We start from the raw sequence: 10,648 nt of genomic DNA on the forward strand, positions 1-10,648 counted from the left end.
TTATCATTCATCATTTGGTTAGCTATTTAACCTACTGACTAGAAGAAAGATAGATTTGGAACCGACCTGGAGTAGAGGAAGCATGCCACTGAAGCGGTCGCGAATAACGACGAAAGAACTTTGGTAAACACAGCTGATTTATTAATTAGCCGAATTATTAAGTAAGCAATAGATTGGTAAGTTGGTTAAATAGATAACCATTTGACGTATAATAAAGAAACGAAATTGAAACAATGCGTTTGTTTATCATTGGCATAATGATTCTCCCGATATACAACAAAAACATTTTCATGTTTTGTGATGAATGAATACCCAAGAAAATATTCAGGGAAAATTGGTGGAAGTAGTAGTAGTAGTTGTTATTTCTCACATAGACATAAAGCCAAAAATCTCTGAGATTGGTAGTTTAGACTTTGACGGGATTTGAACTTAGAATGTAAAGCGCCAAGACAAATACCGCAAGTTATTTGGTCCGACACTCATACGATTATGTCAACCCATTACAATATGATGTCTTGCATTAGTGTGCTGAATGACTAACCAACGTTTTCTGAAACTGTTATTAAATGACTAATAGGCTTTGGAAAATCTCGTATCACGGGACCGTGTTAATTAATTTTGTAAAATTAATTAAACTAAAAAGTTGTAATTGCAATTTCGCTAAGGAAATTCTGAAAATAATTGTTACTTTATTCAATAACATTATTTTATCACTTTTTATCATGTTGACGTCTTGTACAGCCTAATAAAAGCCGCTCTTCTCAATGCATCTCAACGAAAAGGAGAGCGGCGGAGATGATTCAGAAAATACAACTGAGAACTGAATCCATTACAAGTAGTTAGTATCGTACTTCTAGCTAAAGTTCATGTCTGTGTCGACTTTGCCTTTCATCTCTCCTTGATCGATTCAAAAATTGGTCTAGGCAAATTAATCGCTATTAGCAAAGTCACATGACCAAAAGCGTCGGTCCTTTGGATTTCAATGTTTCAGTCTTGTCAATATCTGTTATTTTACTGCTGTGATGTTTTCCTTATGTAAGTGAGTGAGTGAATGAGTGAGTGTGTGTGCGTGTATGAATATATATATATATATGTGTGTGTGTGTGTGTGTGCGTGTGTGTGTTTGTGTGTGTGTGTGAGTATCTGTGCGTGTGAGTACGTGGTTGTGTGCATATGTTTCTGAGTGTCTGTATGGCTGTGTATTCAAATGAGACGAATAAGGAAATAGAGACTATACCACCTTCAACTGAATACATTACAAGACAGACAGAGGAAGAGAGACGGTGAGAAAGAGTAAGAGAGAGAGAGAGAGAGAGAGAGAGAGAGAGAGAGAGAGAGAGAGAGAGAGAGAGAGAGAGAGAGAGAGAGAGAGAGAGAGAGCGGGAGAGAGAGAGAGAGAGAGAGTAGAAAGTGAGTGATGGGAAAGAGTATCAATCATCAGAGAAAATCGAGTAATAATTGATTGAATTCTAATTGTGTCCTTGATATGTACATATACTTTTCTACTCTAGGCACAAGGCCCGAAATTTTTTGGGGGAGGGGAGAAGGCCAGTCGAGTATATTGACCCCAGTACGCAACGAGTACTTAATTTATCGACCTAGAAAGGATGAAAGGCAAAATCGACCTCAGCGGAATTTCAACTCAACGTAAAAGCAGACGAAATACTGCTTAGAATTTCGCCCGGCGAGCTAACGTTTCTGCCAGCTCACCGCCCTCTTGATATGAAAATATAAAACGAATACTGAAGTGGTGAAAGTGCCCATATTTGTATGTATGTATGTATGTATGTATGTATGTATGTATGTGGGTGGGTGTGTATGTATGTATATATGTATGTACGTATGTATGTACATACCTAAATATGTATGTATATATGTGTGTGTGTGCGTGTGTGTATGTGCGTGTGTGTGTGTGAGAGTGTGTGTATGTATCTATATGCGTGTATGTGTGTGTGCGTGTGTGCGTACATATATATATATATATATATATATATATATATATATATATATATATATATATATATATATATATATATATATATATATATTCTTTTTCTTCTTTTTTACTTGTATTTGTTTCAGCCATTTGACTGCGGCCATGATGGAACACTGCCATAAAGTTTTCTTGTAGTCGAAGAAATCGGCTTGTCTATAAGCCTGGTCCTTATTCAATCGGTCTTTTGCCGAAACACTAAATTTCAGGATTACAAGACTGGCAAGAAATAGCAACCAAATATTCCTCAAACTATGTCTTCAGAAAAGAAAGGATATACTAGGTGATAACCATGTCAAGAAAAAAAGACAATATTTTAATCGAATTATCATAGATTAGTTGAATGGATCGGTTCACTAATTTAGAGACAAACTTCAACAATATCTGTCTTCAAAATAGGTGGATATATATATAGGTAACTCATTCATGAATATGATGTAACAGGAAACAAGATGAAATAGTGACGGGTAGAAAGCCAATTGGACGACATAAATTTATCCTAGAATGTTCAGCAGGGTTTGATTTGATGGAGAATTGACTGCCGCTTCGTTGGTCGAGTGTTAAGGTAAACATCTCTTATTTCTGATGTAATATTGATGTTTAGAACAAAGTCAACATTGACGATTGTGTAGACCTTAATATACTGCATTCCAATTGTGGCCATCCCGTACTTCTAGGACAAAATTATTTAATGTATTTTGTTTTTCTAGTTAAAGAAGTAGTATGCGATTTGAGACAGACTATATTGCTATTTCTCGTGTGGCGAGTAACCATGTAGCGTTGTCTGTCACTTGGTTCAGTCGAGTCCTCTAAACGTACGTGGCGGACGTGCGGTACATCATTGATATAATTCTAAAGTTGTGTGAACAACGTAAATGTTATTGACAATTAATTATTAAATGAATCCACTTGTGAAATTATAGTAAATAGACGGTGGGGTTATATATTTTTAGCTACCACTGTGTGTTCTAGTATGTAAGCTTATTAATCATTTCTCACATATACACATTCCCATTATTCACTTGCTAATTTTGAAGGAAGGGGTATAGCCCTTGACCTTTGCAGGCCCTCTGAGGAAGGATGGTGAACTTTATAACTTTAATATTTCTTTTGAATTGTTGCAGACTTAGTAATGCAGGATTGGCATGAGATTCCGGAAAGGTCGGCAGGAGAGAATTGAGTATAGTGGGTAGCCTGGTGGCTGGTGATAGAAAAAAAAAGATGAAAAATGTAGAAAGGCGAATGGATCGAAGAATGACCGTCTGAGGGACAGAGGTAAGAAACCTCTCTTTTTTTGCTTTATCCATAGAGCTGTGGTGAAGGCTTTGTGGGGTCGTGTAGTGTTTCTGAGCCGATTCAGACTGAAGGAGAAAGATAGAGATAGTTAGACTGAGAATACTGACCGCATTATTTAAATGATACATTATTTATTATCGACTTCGAGGAGGTGAAACGCAACTTTGCCCTCGGTAGGAATTGTACTCAGAGTGTAGAAAAACAAATACCACAGGATATTTTATTCGATGCTCTAACGACTCTACCTATTGGCCGCCTACACATATAGAAAACTGGATGATTTAGTATAGAACTTTGACAATAAGAAATTTTCCTATTCTGTGTAGAATCGGAGAACACACTGAGATTGCAGAAATATTTTCTCTAATGCTATGTACCCGGCAACAAACTGTCTATGAGATATTTATATGTAATAATTGTTTCTAACATTCGCCCAAGATCTGAAATTTTGTTAGGAGAGGATAGCTGATTAAATTGGTCCTTCTATGTGATTTCTACTTTGTTTTAACAATACAGCAGAATGAAAGGTAAACATGACCTCGGAAAGATTTGATATCACAATGGAAAAACCAGAAATCAATACTAGAAGGAATTTTCTTAATAGATTTACCAGTTGCGCAAAATCAATATACAGATGTGAATAGCTCATAATAGTTTCTAATGTAACATCGATGCCAATTTTATTTTATAAGAAAAAATGACAGTATAAAATAAAAGAAGTGAAATAATAATTATTTCAGTATTTCAAAATGCAAAGTGCATCGACCGGGAATCGAACCCGTGCCGCCCGCGTGGCAGGCGAGCATTCTTCCACTGAACCACCGATGCATGTCTTTAGTACCTCTCAAATTAAACTATATATAGCAAATATATTTGAGTTTGCAAGAATTTGTACGTATTAAATGTCATTAGATATAGCCAAACACATGTTCGCATTATATATTGCGTAGTTCATGTTGCAGCTGAATGTTATGCTACTATGATATATTAACTTTATCACCATGGGAGAAATCCATAGAGCAACGGATGTAATAATTAGATAGCTTCGAAAATAATGTCTAGTAATAAAACGATTGATTAATTAATCATTATTCTCTGGAAGTGTTATGCTATATTTAAAACGCAAATTCGTTGTTTTATTGTTTCTTGTTCAACATTAAAGACATCTATGTCAGCAGATGACGTCACCACCAATAACGCCTCTAGATATTTCGATCCAGAGCTGAAGATGTTCATTTTGAAGTATCTCAATCTATAACAGTAATTTTCACACCATTTCTATCTCCTATTCAAAAGGACAGCCGTCTCCGTTCTGCTATCTACCATTCGAAATATATTCTTATACAAACAAGACATCACGCCAAATTTATAACGAATTTTTAAAAGGAAATAACACTAAGCCAAAGTATTTGGACATGGCTGATATCGTCCACTGGTGGGCGATTTTAAATTATTGATCAAAGGAGGAGATAATGATGAGTATTTTGGAATTTTGGTGGATGGCATGAGATTTTAAGCATTAAATTATTTTCACGTTACTTTATTTCTTAGAAAATGCAAAATAGCCTAAATTATTATATTTATAAGGTGTGTTTTCTTTTCCTTGCTTTTGCCAAATCGTGTGTGAGAATATATATGTTAAACAACATTTATTATTAGATACATTATTCATATGGCATGATGATATCTAATGGAAAAACGTAAACTAAAGAAAAGATACGTGTTCATTGGTGACCAAAGAAACACTTCAACATATAAAACTGACTGAATAATCCGAAATCCTTGTCACTGAGCTGCATATAGAGAAACTGACATAAAATAATTAAGATGAATTCAAATAACGAAACTAAACACAAAATATGGCGCTAGTATAAAAAATACGACCTTCAATACACCTACCAATTACAGAAAAATACTTCAACTGTTTTGTTAGGATTAACGATTTTTTGGCTATCCTTTGTGTACTCACCACACAGATGGACTTGTGGAAGATGTTTCGCTTTGAAAGTGGGCGGTGATGCAAAAATGGTTGAGAAATCCAATCCTGAATTAAACAAACACTGACTGAAGAATGACGTCACTCATAATATTACGCAACCCCATTGCTTTCTGGAGAGCGTTATCGTCGGCTTTTAGAAATGACTTTTTATAATAAAATATTAAGGAATTACCAATGAACTCATACATATTCTAGCCATTGAAGAATGCTAATGTTTGTTAATTTGTGGCAACTTTCTATGATAGAAAATAAATCGATACCAGACAGCTAAAAGGATTGTGACTTATACTGTGACATAATGCTAGATTTAGAGTGAAATAAATTTCACTGTGAAGTTAGAAGAGGTAAAGGGAATAAGACACATTATGTAAAATTCCCTTCTGTTATTCGTTATATCATATCCGTTCACCCAACATTTATTGTAATACCAAAGCTGCAAATCGTGCTGAAGTTCAGGACTATATTCATACTTATATGGATAAATGCACACACACGCACACACAGACACATATAAAAAGATATGCATATATACGGCTTGGCTGTGTGGTACGAAGTTTGCTTATCAACCACATGGTTACCGGTTTAATCCCTCTGCATGTCACCAAGGGTAGGTATCTTCCAGCATAGCACTTGGACAAGCAAAGTTTCTAAGTGGATTTTGTGGATGGAAACTGAAAGAAGTTAGACATACATACTCTCTCCCTCTCTTTCTTTCTATCCCACACTCTATCAATCTTTCTCTCTCTCTCTCTCTCTCTCTATCTCTCTCACACACACACACACACACACACAAACACACACACACACACACAAACACACACACACACAAACACACACACACACACACACACACACACACACACACACACACACACACACACACACACACACTCATATCTATGGGTCTGTGTCTCTGTATTTGTGTTTGCTTCCATCCCACCGGTTGATAACCGTGTTGTTTGTCTACGTCCGCGTAATTCAGCGGTTAGGCAAAAGAAACTGAAAAATTAAGTACCTAGCTTAAATGAATTAGTATTGGGGTCGGTTATTTCGACAAAGTTCGACTTCAAGACGACGTCCCAGTATAGCCGCTGTCCAATGACTCAAACGAGTAAAACCTAAAAGTTAAGCGATATATGAACAGATCTGTATATACAGATACATAGAACTATATAGGAACAGTAGTATTTGAATTCAGTGCCTTTTATGACTATCTCTAAAGGCCTCTTCCTAAGAGCGAAGTGTTAGACTATCATAAATATCCGTAAGAGGATTTCCAGCGTATCGGGTACCTATCATCCGATATACGGGTTAAGGCGAGCGCAGGCACACCCACACATACACCACACGCATACACACACACATACATACACACACACACACACACACACACACACACACACACACACACACACACACACACACACATACACACACAAACACACAGGGGACAAATGCTCTAAGTAGTGATGTGTATGAATACAACATTGTTAACAGTTGAAACGTACTTGAGACATATTCGAACCCGTTAGAAGGCTATGTTTTGTCACGGAGAAAGTTTCTCGCTGTAGACAAATAGGGGTGAACGCACCGAATCAGTTTGCATCTGTCTCTAATCCGAGTGCTCGATGCAGGCATATCGGGATGGTTATCTCCTCCTCAGTACCAGCTGCCGGAAAGATAGACACTGCGAACTGATAAGAGAGTCAGGTCCCTCTTATTATATTCCTATCATCGTTGCTGTTGCCATGATGTTCTGATCTGATGAGCTAGTGTTCTTTATTTGTATTGATTTGTTAATATACAATTTTATAAAGCTTATTATGGATATTAATGCAGACATGTAAAATAATTATACAATAAAATAATTAGACAATGAAATTATTCTTACATGAAGAAGTGACACAAAACGGCTATAATGCTGAAAATGTCAGGTTGTTATATAAATATATTAACCTCTTATACTTCTTAATATATATATATATATAAATATACACATATGTACATATAGACATCATGCTCACACACACACACACACACACACACACACACACACACACACACACACACACACACACACACACACACACACACACACACACACACACACACACACACACACAAATATACATAACTGAATGTTGGTTTGTCAGGGGCGGGGTGAAAAAGTACTTCAGAGTTAGTTAAAAGGATTTTTAGTGTTTAGAATTTGCACCAAATTTATCGAAATACCGAACCGGTTTCCCCATTTTTCGATTTTTCGATGGTAAATAAAAAAAAAGCTCATGAGAGATAGATGGGATAAGGAAATATTCCGGAAAACACGCTTAAAAATCAAATGTTCATACAAATTCCAATATTCAATAAATTTCATACAGAGAGACAATAATCTATTTCAAATATTCGATGGATTTCATAACAGTCATATATGACTGAAAGCTAAAATTTTCGGTATTATTTATTATCCTATGCATAATGTTGTTAAAGTTTTGGTTGAAGGGCATTAGGGAGTGTAAAAAAGTTTAATATCTAAGAAGTCGTAAAACATTTCTGAGAGGTTACATATTGTAACTAAAAGGGAAGAAGAAATTCTATAGATATGCTGTTATATTCCACCTGAACAATACTTAACGTCTTCGAATACACTAGAAGTTTCAAATAGGCTAAAGTGTTCTGCAACAAAGAGATTTGGTCGTTAATAATATGGTCAGAGGGAAGCAAATTTTGCCAATTTTTCAATTTCAGGCGAATATTCAGGTACCGCAACATAACTGAAATTTGAATGTTTGCAAGGAATAGCTGTTCAGGGAAGTGATGGAGTAATTGTAAGGTGGTGTTGGAAGGTTGTGGTCGGAGTCAGGGGAGTAGTTGCGCGACAAGAGAATTTGAGCTCATTTTTGTTGAAAATCATTTGTGGTTAAAAAAAACAGAACAGAACAAACGAAAACAGCTTTCAAATACTAGAAAAGTGTTTATTAGCCGTCTATTCGAAATGTATAAGAAGACTACACTATTTAGTGAAAATAAGGAGTTACGTGGCATACAAGCAAGGGATCACAAGCTAGGAAAAAAAGGATTCATGGAATCAAATCTCAGAAATAGTGAGCGTATAGCCTCTGTATTAATTCAATCGAACATATTTTCAGAACATCTTCATAGAGGATTGCGAACAGGACCGTCAAAATCACATCAATTACAGAGCTGAGAGATATATTGACAGATATGAGGACAGATATCGGTCATTTATTCAAATCCACGCCTGATAGGATAAAAATCGTCAGGTTATCAAATATAGTCACCTCAAACTGCGACAAAGCTTTCATTAATTCTGGTTAAATTTGGGCTGTCCTTTATTATCAAGGCTTTAAAGTATTAGTAGACCCCTCTCTATGCATATGCTGAAGCACACAGACGTACAAACACACACACACACACACACATACACACACACACACACACACACACACACACACACACACACACACACACACACATACACACAAAACATACACACACAGATGTTTAAATTGTAACAGTGATGTCACACCATATAGCATCCATTCCGTAAGACCATCCTCAGAAAATCTCAAAATGTATTTTGAAATGTTTTAGCAGAGGAATATCAAACGTAATGGGTGCATTGCTTTTTATATATTACGCAGACTTGTGCAATATATATATATACGTGTGTGTGTGTGGGTGTGTGTGTGTGTGCGCGCGTGTGTGTGTGTGTGTATGTGTGTGTGTGTGTATGTGTGTGTGTGTATGTATGTATATGTGTATATATATATATATGTATATGTATATATATATATATATATTCCTGTTTATCCAATGTTTTTAATCATTTTCTCATGCAATATGGTGACAAATGATATTTTCAACCTTGACAACAGTTGCATATCTATTTCAACCTTCTTTTAAAACGTCCTTTTTGCCCTCTCAGAAACTATGTACCACTTCCCCTATCTCTTCTTCACTAGGAAATAACAACGTCCAATCCTCTTTTCGACTATGTTATTTTCTGCGTAACAAGCAAAATTTGAGCTATTTCTCGATTAGACATTTTACATTGCTGGCTACCCATCTTATATACTCGATAACTTTTACTAAATTCACGCATACATATCTACATAGAAAGAAAGACACATGCATACATACATACATACATACATACATACATACATACATACACTGGGGCACTGGGGTATGTAACACACTGCCTGGATAACAATCTTGAGAAATTAGACTTCTCGCAACCAGAAAGGAGAAAGCTGATTCGAAGACTACAGATCCAATCCATCACTGGAACTGTAAAAATCTGTAAAACTTTCCAGAAGTTATTCATTTAAACATACATACATACATACATACATACATACATACATACATACAAGTAAAAATACCCTGTTGTTGATGTTGAAATTCCAATGAAGGAGCCTTAGATCTAGGTTAGAAACCGGTTCTTTCTCTATTGGCAAGAAATCTTGAAATAAACTGAATAATGACATACATAGATATATGTTATTTTATTTTTGATCTTCTATGTAAATGAGATATTCTCTCCGTCTGACTACTTTTCTTTCTACAAAATGAGGAGTTACATTGCGGAACTATTATTCTAACGAGTTGTGTTTATTTATCACTCAATGAAATACATCTCCACCGCCGATACTCTTGAACCAGTTGTTGAGTGTCCCACTCGTGAGGGATCAATGCTAGGTGTGTCGAAACAATTGGCGTGGTTAATGATAAATTCTCGTATATTCCATCTTCCGATATTAATTTGCCACGGCATTCGCAATGATAGATCGCTGACCACTACTACACATATTTTTTTCTCTCCTTGTTTCTTTCTGTGTTCCTTTCTGTTAAAGAGTGTAGGCTCGAAACGTTAAAGACTTTCTCTATTCCCGAACGTTATACTAATACATCCATTTGTTGTTTACACCACCCGTTTTCGTCTGTTGTTTTTTTAGCGAATTCTCTCTATATATATATATGAATATATAGTTTTAGGGAAAAGAACCAAGGTTCATGAACTCATCGATGAAAATCCACTATCACATATAGAAAAAAATAATAATTAAAAGCACAATAAATGAGTATAATATAGGACAAAGTAAATATCATAAGATAAAGATAATATTATTAAAATAATCGATGGATGGAGTGCGCTAATATACGTACAACACAAGCCTTTGATCACTATAAGCAAATCATCTGTGCAAATTGTTCAGCAAGAAATTGCAGAGGCCTCAACTGTCGAGAGTCCATGATATATAAATATGTGTATGTATGTGTGTGTGTGTGTGTGTGTGTGTGTGTGTGTGTGTGTGTGTGTGTGTGTGTGTGTGTGT

At 35.7% G+C, this 10,648-nt stretch overlaps 1 non-coding gene across 1 annotated transcript; it reads right to left on the reverse strand.

Annotated features, from left to right (window-relative positions):
* Window positions 1-4,046: 4,046 nt before the first annotated feature.
* Window positions 4,047-4,117, reverse strand: Trnag-gcc (transfer RNA glycine (anticodon GCC)). Its single transcript has one exon. It is a non-coding gene; the product is annotated as a tRNA-Gly (tRNA).
* Between the last annotated feature and the right edge of the window lie 6,531 nt (window positions 4,118-10,648).

The sequence above is a fragment of the Octopus bimaculoides genome, chromosome 5, assembly GCF_001194135.2.
Source record: "Octopus bimaculoides isolate UCB-OBI-ISO-001 chromosome 5, ASM119413v2, whole genome shotgun sequence".
Classification (NCBI taxonomy): Eukaryota; Metazoa; Mollusca; class Cephalopoda; order Octopoda; family Octopodidae; genus Octopus; species Octopus bimaculoides.